The following is a 10809-nucleotide window of genomic DNA, read 5'->3' as shown; positions in this document are numbered from 1 at the left end:
TACTTTACTGAAGTGTCACACAGTTAGTTAATATGGGCTATAGTTAGCCTATATTAACTAAAGTTAATATAGTTAATAATACAGGCTTAGGCAGAAACCTAAGCCTGTATTTCCCCTAGGAACAATGGCTCAGTATTCACTAATCCACTACCCATGGTAATTGTATAGAACATAACTACTACATAACAAGAATCAACTGTGTATGTGTTTGTATGTTCATACACATGTGCATTTCTCTAATTTCTAATTTTTTTCAGAATATTATGGGGGTACAAATGTTTTGGTTACCTGAATTGCTTTTGTATATATTGAGTCAAAATTATAAGTGTGTCTATCACCCAGATAGTGTGCATTGTACCCATTAGGTGTCAATTCACCCATTCCTTCCTCCCTCCTCCCACTGCTTGATTTCCATTGAATCTTACTATTATATGTGCACATGAGTGTTGATCTGTTAGTTCTAATTTAGTAGTGAGTTCATGTGGTTTTTATTTTTCCATTCTTATGATATTTCACTTAAAAGGATGGTCTCCAGTTCCTTCCAAGTTGTTAGAAAAGGTATTAATTCACCATTTTTATGGCTGAGTAATACTCCATGGTATACATATACCACATTTTATTAATCCACTCATGTATCGATGGACACTTGGGTTGTTTCCACATCTTTGCCACTGTGAATTGTGCTGCAATAAACATTTGAGCACAGGTGTCTTTTTGATAAAATGACTTATTTTCCTTTGGGTAAATACCCGATAGTGGGATTGCTGAATCAAATTGTAGGTCGACTTTCAGTTCTTTGAGCTATCTCCATACTGCTTTCCATAGAGGTTATACTAGTTTGCAGTCCCACCAACAGTGTATAAGGGTTCTTTGCATCCAGGCCAGCATCTATTGTTTTGGGACTTTTTGATAAAAGCCATTCTCACTGGAATTACGTGATGCCTCATTGTGGTTTTGATTTGCATTTCCCTGATGATTAGAGACCTTGAGCATTTTTTCATATGCTTATTGATCCATGTTCTATTGAAAACCTTCTATTCATATCTTTTGCCTACTTTTTAATGGGGTTGTTTGATGTTTTCTTGCTGATTTGCTTGAGTTCTTTGTGGATTCTGGTTATTAGCCCTTTATTGGATATATAACTTGTAAATATTTTTTCCTGTTCTGTAGGTTGTCTACTCATTCTATTGATCATCTCCTTGGCTGTGCAGAAGCCTTATAAGCTTTTTAATTTAATCAGGTCCCATTTATTTATTTTTATTATTGCTATGATTGCCTTTGGGGTTTTCTTCATAAATTCTTTGCCTAGGCCAATGTCTATAAGAGTTTTTCCAATTCGTTCTAGAATTCTTATAGTTTTATGCCTTAAGTTTAAGTCTGCTTTTGTGAGTGATGAGAGGTATGGATCCTGTTTCAGTCCTCTCCATGTGGCTATCCAATTTTCCCAGCACCATTTATAGAATAGGGATTGTTTTCTCCAGTGTACGTTTTTGTCTGCTTTGTCAAAGATCAGATGACAATACGAGGATGGTTTTATCTCTGGGATCTCTGTTCTGATCCACTATTTAAAACAATGATTATAATACAGTTTATTGAATGTATAAAATGCATAGATATAATGTAAGTACAAAGCTACACAAATCAGAGGCTTTATTATTTTTATCTCATTGAAATAAAAAGAAATTATAATGAAACTTAAAAAATAATTTGAACTGGATGTAAATGAAAATATATAAAATTTATGAGATGTACCCAAACAGTGCTTACAGGGAACTTTATAGCTTTAAATGTCTATATGAGTAAAATTATCTCAAATTAATTACCTAAGATTCCACCTTAGGAAACTAGAAAAATAGAATAAAATTCTGCAAAGGAAACAGAACAAAGTAAATTATTAAGATTAGAGTAAATATCAATTAAATAAAAGCAAGAAAACAAAAATCTAGAGAAAATCAGTGAATCTAAAAGTTGCTTATTTAAAGAGATCAACAAAATTCTCAAACCTTAAGGTAAAATAAATAATGAAAAAGAGAAAATACACAATTAAAAAATGAGAGAACATCAGTGCAGATACTATAGAATGAAAAGAACAATAAGGATTATTATGATGAATGTCATATAAGCACATTTGGTAACTTAGAATAAATGGGAAAATATCATAGAAAAACAAAAAAGACCAAAACTGACTCAAGAGGAGTTATAAAATCTGAGTTGATTTATATCAATTAAACAAAAAGAATTGCTAAATTAAAGTTTACTACAAAGAAAAAAATCTAAGCTCAGATGGATTTTCAAAACAATTCTATCAAACATTTTAAGATGACACAACACCAATCATTCACAAATACTTTCCAAAACTAAAGAGCTAGGGAGAACTTTCTAAATTGTTTTATGCACCCAAAGACATACAAATATGTGCCAAGAAGTTAAACTATAGACCAAAATAGCTCATGAAATTATTAACAAAATATAAGCAAGTGGAATCCAGCTACTTATATAGGGAAGTATTCACTATGACAAAGTGAGATGAATCCCAAGAATACAAAGTTGATTCAAGCATCCAAAAATTAGTTTCATGAAATGTACAATATTAATAGAATGAAGAAAAATACCATAATAGATAGCATCTTGTTAGAAAAAGAAAAGGTAATTGACCAAATCTAAACTTAGTTTTCATAAAAACTCTCAGCAAACAAAATAGTAACTTTGAAAAACCGATAAAGGAGATCTACAAGAAACTCACACTTTATCTCATACCTAATGGAGAAAGACTAAATGCATTTTCCAAAAATAGGGAACAAGGCAAGGATGTCCATTCCCATCATTTTTATTCTACCTTATACTGGAGGTTTTATCCAGTGCAATAGATTTAAATTAATGGAAATTAAAGCATCCAGATTGGATAGGAAAGGGTAAAACTATCTTTATTTTCATAAAATATATTTTATTCCCAAGATACCTATAAAAACAATTCCAGAAATAAATCATTTTAGTAAGGTCATGAGACACAAGAATAATAAAAGAAATGCATTATATTTTTACATAATGATGGAAAATATGAAAAAGAAATTAAGACAAAAATAAAATTTATATTAGTACCCAAAAACAAATTTAACAAAAGAAATGCAAGACCTTACATTACAAAAATGTAAAAAATAAGTGAGAGAAGTTAAAAAGGATCTAAATAAATGGGAAGATTTACCAAGTTCCTATATCAAAGTTCCGATATAGTTAGGATGGTAGTTCATCCCAAATTTATCCATAGATTCTGTGTAATCTCAAACAAAAAACAAGTAGGGTTTTTTAAGCATAAATATGTGAGGTGGTACTATAATTTATTTGATGATTTTCAATTTGTATGATTATTATCTTAGTGGTTGCTCTAGGGCTTACATTTTACATATTAACTTTTTAGCCTCTACTTCCAAACTATACTAATGTCATTGTTGTGAGATATAGAATATTTACTTCTGCATCGTTTTATTCTCTCCTCTCTATTTTGTATTATTATTGTTACACATATTATATACATATATATGATATATTACATATATAATAACTTTATGAGTTTTATTAAAATCCCCAATAGTGCATGGTTATAATTATTGTTACATACCCTTGTTTTCTAAAAATGTTCAGAAAAGGGGAGCAAGTAGATATGTATACAGTTTTTATATTAATCTCCTTACCATTCTAGTTGTGCTTAAGCACAAAGTATGAGGAATGTGACCCTGTGTGGGAGAACTTTAAGGGTCTGAGAGTTTCATTCAAGTTGTTCTATGAAGAGCAAGTTTTCCATTAGTGGCAGGATAATGTATTTAGTGTGTGCACGCATGTGTTCATAGTGGAGTAGGGTGGGCCCTTAATCCAATATGCACTAGTGTCCTTATAAGAACAAAGAAGATACAGACACAGACACACAGAGAAGAGAACCCATGTGAAGACAGACACAGAGGGAGAATGCATTGGCAGAAAGTGGAGTGAAGCAGCCTCAAGCTGAGGAGTGCTTGGGGCTACCAGAAGCTGGAAGAGGCAAGGAATAATTCTCCCCTAGAAGATTGATTTCAGACTACTTGCCTCTAAAACTGTAGAAAATAAATTTCCATTGTTTTATGCCACCCATTTTGTGGAACTTTGTTACCACAGCCCTAGGAATCGAATACACTTGATAATGTATTTTTAACATCCTCCACAGTATTTTAATACTTCCTCATTCTTTTCTGTCCTTAATTCAATATTGCTCATGCATATTTTTTCAGGAAAAGCATTAATGTCACCAATATTTTACAGCTTATTAGCCAGGTATTGTAATGAATAGGGTCATTTCATCACCTCCTGAGATGTGGTCATGTGTATAACTTACTCTTTCTTGTCTATGTTTTCCCTTTTATTTAGCCTGCCAGGTTGTACCATTTATCTTTTCAGGAAAACAGAAGATGAGCATTTGTATTTATTTATAAATCCCACTGTTAGTCTGTTTTCAAAATATTAGTTTCAGTTTTTGTCTTGTGAATGCCTTTCTCCTTTTCTATTTTCTAGCTTCTTGACTAAAATGCTTAGTTTATCATTTTCATTATTATATGTTAAAATAAAAGTACTTAAAGTTGTACATTTTAATTGACCATTCACCAATTCACTAATTTGAGGGTCTCCTCAAACTAGAGCCAGCACATTTAGATAAAACTAATCTTCTCCCTGCTTCTCCCAGAGGTCAAGAGGGCATTTCTGCACACTCTTAGAATAACCACTTTTTCAGGCAAACATGCACCCACCACCAAGCTCTCAGCAGGTGCTCCATAACATATGTGATCCTGGCAGGTCTACCACACTCACTCTCCTCAACTCTCACAGCAACCCCACTCTTTTCTGCCATAGAGTCTTTAAGAATAATCCTATTATACCTTTGATCCCCACCATGTTGGTTTTCACAAGAGACCTAGGATTCCAACTCATCCTCCCCACTCCTCTTCCCCCTTGCCCAAGCTCTAGACATTACTTTTGCTGAGTACATGTTCTTTCACTCCAAATTCCTGAAACACTATTTCTGTGCCTTTTGAAATCATGATTAAATATTAATAAAATCCTCTAAAATCTAAGCTTTTCCTCAGAATCTGAACTTCACCCTCTTGCTAACTGAACTTACATTCCACTCTTCCCCATCTCCTGAAATCTTTTGAAATCCATGGTCAATTATCAACCAAATACTGTGTAACTTCAACCTCTTCTGGCAAGGTATTCTTCATCATCTTGTTGTAACAAACTTGTCTCTTCCCAGTGAAGTTAATGCTGCCCTTGTAACTCTTGCAAATATTGGCTGTTTTCTTTCTCATGAGTGGGGTTTTGTCTTCCTTCCTTCTTGTTGCTTCTTTCATACAATGGTCCCACCCTCCTCCACAAAAAACACCCAGTTTTGAATTTCATGTCATCTACTCATAACACCCATGTAGAGGCCAAGGGGAATCCCTCTGAATTTTTCTGAAATATCAACTTGCGAAAGGCAGATTAATTGAGAGAAAAAGTCATACAAATTTATATAACATGTACACTTGGGAGCCTTTAGAATGAAGACCAAAAGATATGGAGAAGATTGTCCATTTTTATGCTTATGTTCAACAAAATATAGATAGCATGTAGCAATATGATTGGACAAAAAGGGTATGATCTAACGTTAACAGACTAAATGGGGAAACTCAGCAGAGCCTGTCTGTCTAGATTCTTCTTGGCTTCTCTGAGCATACATTGCTTCCTTCTGGGTTTGGGTCAGGACCCTCTCTAGAATGGGGGTCTCATGGACTATAGCCAGACAAGGTAGGTCAGATAATTTCTTTATGGCAAATTTTTACACAGAAAGGTGCAGGGAAGGTTAAACTAATATTTTTAAGTTTTATGGCTAGCTTTAGGAATAAAGAGTTCTTGTTTCTGTGACTCACCTTGAAGAAGATGGATTCTAGTTTCCATGGCTAACTTTTGGGGGGTAGGGAAATGAGATTGAGAGACAGGAGGTCAGGAAATGGTCAGAAAAAACTTTTGTTTCTGAGGCCTTCTTTTTGGGGTAATTTTCTGAGCCCAGTACCCATCATCTATCCTTATTATAGTTATTGACCAACTCCTCTCATTTCAGCTTTTTGATCACTGAAAGATAAAGTAAGCACATTCCAGCCTATTACTCTCATCAATTACAACTGAAAATCCTGAATAAAATACATAATGAAACTATCAGAAGATTCTGAATGATGCAAAAAAGAAGAAAGACTGGCCAAAGATCACAGAACTTCAGGGATGACCTAGTGGTGAACTCTCTGTTGTTTATTTTTACCTCCTACATATCCAAGCCTGGACACTACAGCAATCTACACCTGGAAATTCCAATGTGCACAGACTTTGAAAAGCCCTAAAAAGGTCTGCTTTCCATAGACAAAGAATGAGAAAAGAGAAGCCTTGCAAAATCATTTTTTATGCTACTGACTCTACTCAAGGCAAAGATGAAGGTAGAAGTCACACTCTGTCTCCTGCACATTGGGTACTGCAGAGCCAGTGGGTTATAGCCTGTTCAACCATCCCATCTCTACATGAGCACAAGGAGACGTGGCATCTCCTCCCCTCCCCACTGAGCCCTGCATTTGTGGAGACTGTGAGATAGAGTCCTGTCAATCATCCTCACCCTGCATTAATAGGAGCAGAGGCAATGCCTATTTCCCTCATTTTCATTAAGTGAACAAAGGCAAAGAGGTAGCTCACCACCCTCTCAATTACAGAATGGGGTGAAGAATATGGATAGGAGGCTGGGGTGGAGTGGAATTCTCTAAGTCTACATATAAATTTCTAAGCAAAATCCCAAATGGCCTATGCATAAAATCAATAAGAATCAACACAACAAAAGCTGTGAAAACCAAACTATTGTGTGAATACTACTGATATTTCAAATTGACCTCTCTGTAGCACATACAGAGGCAGACCAGAATTTTACTTCACAGGTTTTGAAAAATACTAATGTGACTTTCAAACTATGGGTCATAAAATTGGATTTGGACATATACTATGAATTTAAGAAAGTTGACCACCTACTAAAATAGAGGATTTATATAGGAACTAGGGTCTCAAAATATAAAAATATCTAGGATACAATCCAAATTATTTGTCATACCAAAAACGAAGAATTCTCAGCTTAAATAAAAAAAGACAGCAGATGCTAATGCCAAGATGGCACAAGTGTTGGAATTCGCTAACAAAGATTTTAAAGCAATTATCATAAACATGCTCCAAGAAGCAAATATAAACACCCTTGAAACAAATGGAAAAACAGAAAATCCCAGGCTGGGCATGGTGGCTCACGCCTGTAATCCTAGCACTCTGGAAGGCTGAGGCGGGCGGATTGCTCGAGATCAGGAGTTCGAAACCAGCCTGAGCAAGAGCGAGACCCAGTCTCTACTATAAATACAAAGAAATTAATTGGCCAACTAATATATATAGAAAAAATTTGCTGGGCATGGTGGCACATGCCTGTAGTCTCAGCTACTCAGGAGGCAGAGACAGGAGGATAGTTTAAGCCCAGGAGTTTGAGGTTGCTGTGAGCTAGGCTGACACCACGGCACTCACTCTAACCTGGGCAACAAAGTGAGACTCTGTCTCAAAAAAAAAAAAAAAAAAAAAAAAAAAGAAAGAAAGAAAAAGAAAGAAAGAAAGAAAGAAAGAAAGAAAGAAAGAAAGAAAGAAAGAAAGAAAGAAAGAAAGAAAGAAAGAAAGAAAGAAAGAAAATCTCAGCGAACAAATAAGGGAAGAAATAAGAATAAAATGAAAATTTTAGAATTGAAAAAAAAATAACATTTAAAAACTAACTAGATGAGCTCAAAAGCAGAATGAAAACAACAGAGGAAATAACCAATGATCTTGAATATAAATCAATAGAAATTATCTAACTGAGCTTTATAAGGTGAATAGTCCAAAAAAAAAAAAAAAGGCTAGAAACTCAGGGATCTGCAGAACAATATAACAAAGCTTCTAGCATTTGTTTCATTGGAATAGCAAAAACAAAGAATTAGTGCAGGATGGCTGAAAAGTTCTAAAATTTGGTGAGAAGCATAAGCATACAGATTTAAGAAGCTGTGTAAATACCAAATAAAATAAATCCAAAATCAGAAATTTAACTTTGACATAACATTATACAAAGTATATTCTCAGATAGTAATGGAATTATATAATTATATATAAATTAATCACAGAAAAAAAAATAAGAAAATCTCCAAACATGTAGAAATTAAAAACCACACTTCAAAATAATTTATAGGTCAATGAGAAATTCTCAAGGGAAATTTTAAAATATATATTGAACTGAATGAAAAGGAAATAAGACATCAAAATCTGTGAGATAGAGCTGAAAGAATGCATAAAGAGAGTGTATAAAACCTTAAATGCTTATATTAAAAAAGAGACCTCAAATCAATAATCCAAGTCTACCTCAAGATACTAGGCTAAAGAAGAGCAAAATAAAGACAAAGTTAGGTGAAGGAAAGAAACAAGTAAGAACAGAAATCAATGAAATTGCAAAAAAAACAATAGAGAAATAAAACTCAAACCAATTTTTATAATAAATATCCAATAGAATTTATAAGCTTCCAATAAGACTGATGAAAAAAGAGAAGACAAATCATCAAAATCATGAATGAAAAAGAAGATATCACTATAGACTCCACAAATATTAAAAGGATAAGAAGGGATTACTACAAAGAACCCAGCATACATAAATTCAACAATTTAAATAAAATGCATAAAATCCTTTAAAATCACAAACTACCAAAATGTATCCAAGATTAAAGAGATCACCTGAATAGTCCTATAACTATGTTTAAAAGTTGAATTTGTAGTTAAAATCCTGTTAAAGTAGAACTCTCTAAACCCATACAGTTTCACTATAAAATTTACTAAAAATTTAAAGAAATTATGCCAATTTTACACAATCTATTCCACAAAATAGGAAAGGGGGAAACACTTCTCAACCCATTTTATGAAGCTAGCATTAAATGGCTTAAGTTGAAGATGAGAAGGAAAGTGGGCTAAGAACTTCGGTCTTTATCCTAAGAGCAATGAGAAGCAACTTTAAGATTACTATAGTTGAAGTCTAGTTAGAGCTTTGGGCTGAAAATGAAGAAGGAATAATAATAGGCATTTTCTTAGGTTGTTCCTTTCAATTGCTCTTCTTTCCTAAAGTGGAAAGATAAGTTAAGTCTGTCCCTTCACGCTTCCTTTCTCCCATCCCTACCACCCTGCTCAATCTTATCTTTCCAAGAAAAAAAGCCTCCATCATAGCCTGCCAGCTGCAAGGGAGGAAAGAAGAGAAAAAATGCTAATTCCTTCAACCCTTCTACCAATTATCAAAATAACCCAATTTCTATTTCTAGTTTATCCTAACCTTTTGCTTTGTTTTTAGAACCCCAAACATTCTATTTAAATCCCGGGAGTCTAACTTTAAAGAGTCATGTGCCAGCAGAAATTATATGCAACATTTTTTGTGTGTGCCCACATGTGGATTTGGGAAATAGTAAAAATCCAAAGCTTTTATCAAATTATCAAACTGGGTGGAGGAGTATTATGTTCTCTCATTAATTTAGAATTTATGACAAACATTTTACTAAATTGAAGTCATTTCAATGTAAAGGGTCAAATACCAGTTAAGAGTTGGTATATTTTAAAAGAGAGACAAATGCAGAACAGATTAATATTAAAGACTTTAATTAATTTATGGATTATAGTCAAGGCTAGATATGGTCCCTTCCTCTATACCTTCTTCATGTTGGACACTGCAGAGTATAAATTAATAGTCATAATCCTGACCTTAAATCATTGCAAGATTATGAAATCACATTTAGATGATCAAATAAAAGTTATATTATGCCAATGTAGTGTAGTGTTAATTCGAATTTCAGTAGTCAGAAAACCAGATAACCTGTGAACTGTCTATTTATAATATAGGGTAAATTTTCTACATCACCTTCTCACGGAAGGTAATATTCTGCCTACTCATCAGAAAGATTTCATATAAGAGGGAAGAACGAAACTCAAGACTTCTTTGTTTATTCTCCAAAAGTCTCCGTAGTAGGTCGGTTAGCACAGATGAGACATCACTCTTAAGTATAAGACTTGGGCTCTCCTGGTCTGTACACTGGGATTCCACTGTCACCCACACCTCCAACATCCCCAGAGTCCAAAGTTTCTCCCTCTCACCTCTCTCTCTCTCTCTCTCTCTCTCTCTCTCTCTCTCAATCTCGCTCTCTCGCCCTCTCTCTCTCTCTCTCTCTGTCTCTCGCTCTCTCGCGCTCTCTCTCTCTGTCTCTCTCTCGCTCTCTCGCTCTCTCGCGCTCTCTCTCTCTTTCTCTCTCTGTCTCTCTCTCTCGCTCTCTCGCGCTCTCTCTCTCTCTCTCTCTCTCTCTCTCTCTCTCTCTCTCTCAATCTCGCTCTCTCGCCCTCTCTCTCTCTCTCTCTCTCTCTCTCTCTCTCTCTCTCTCTCTCAATCTCGCTCTCTCGCCCTCTCTCTCTCTCTCTCTCTGTCTCTCGCTCTCTCGCGCTCTCTCTCTCTGTCTCTCTCTCGCTCTCTCTCTCTCTCTCTCTGTCTCTCTTTCTCTCTCTGTCTCTCTCTCGCTCTCTCGCGCTCTCTCTCTCTCGCGCTCTCTCTCTCTCTCTCTGTCTCTCTCTCTCTGTCTCTCTCTCTCTCTCTCTGTCTCTCTCGCCCTCTCCCCCTGCCCCCCTCCCTCTGTAAGTGCACTGTCTGTACTCTCCACTAACGCACGCCTCGCTCAGCAAACCACAACTTGGATC

This window comes from Microcebus murinus, chromosome 5 (assembly GCF_040939455.1).
Source record: "Microcebus murinus isolate Inina chromosome 5, M.murinus_Inina_mat1.0, whole genome shotgun sequence".
Lineage (NCBI taxonomy): Eukaryota > Metazoa > Chordata > Mammalia > Primates > Cheirogaleidae > Microcebus > Microcebus murinus.
Note: the sequence above shows the minus strand (reverse complement) of the source record.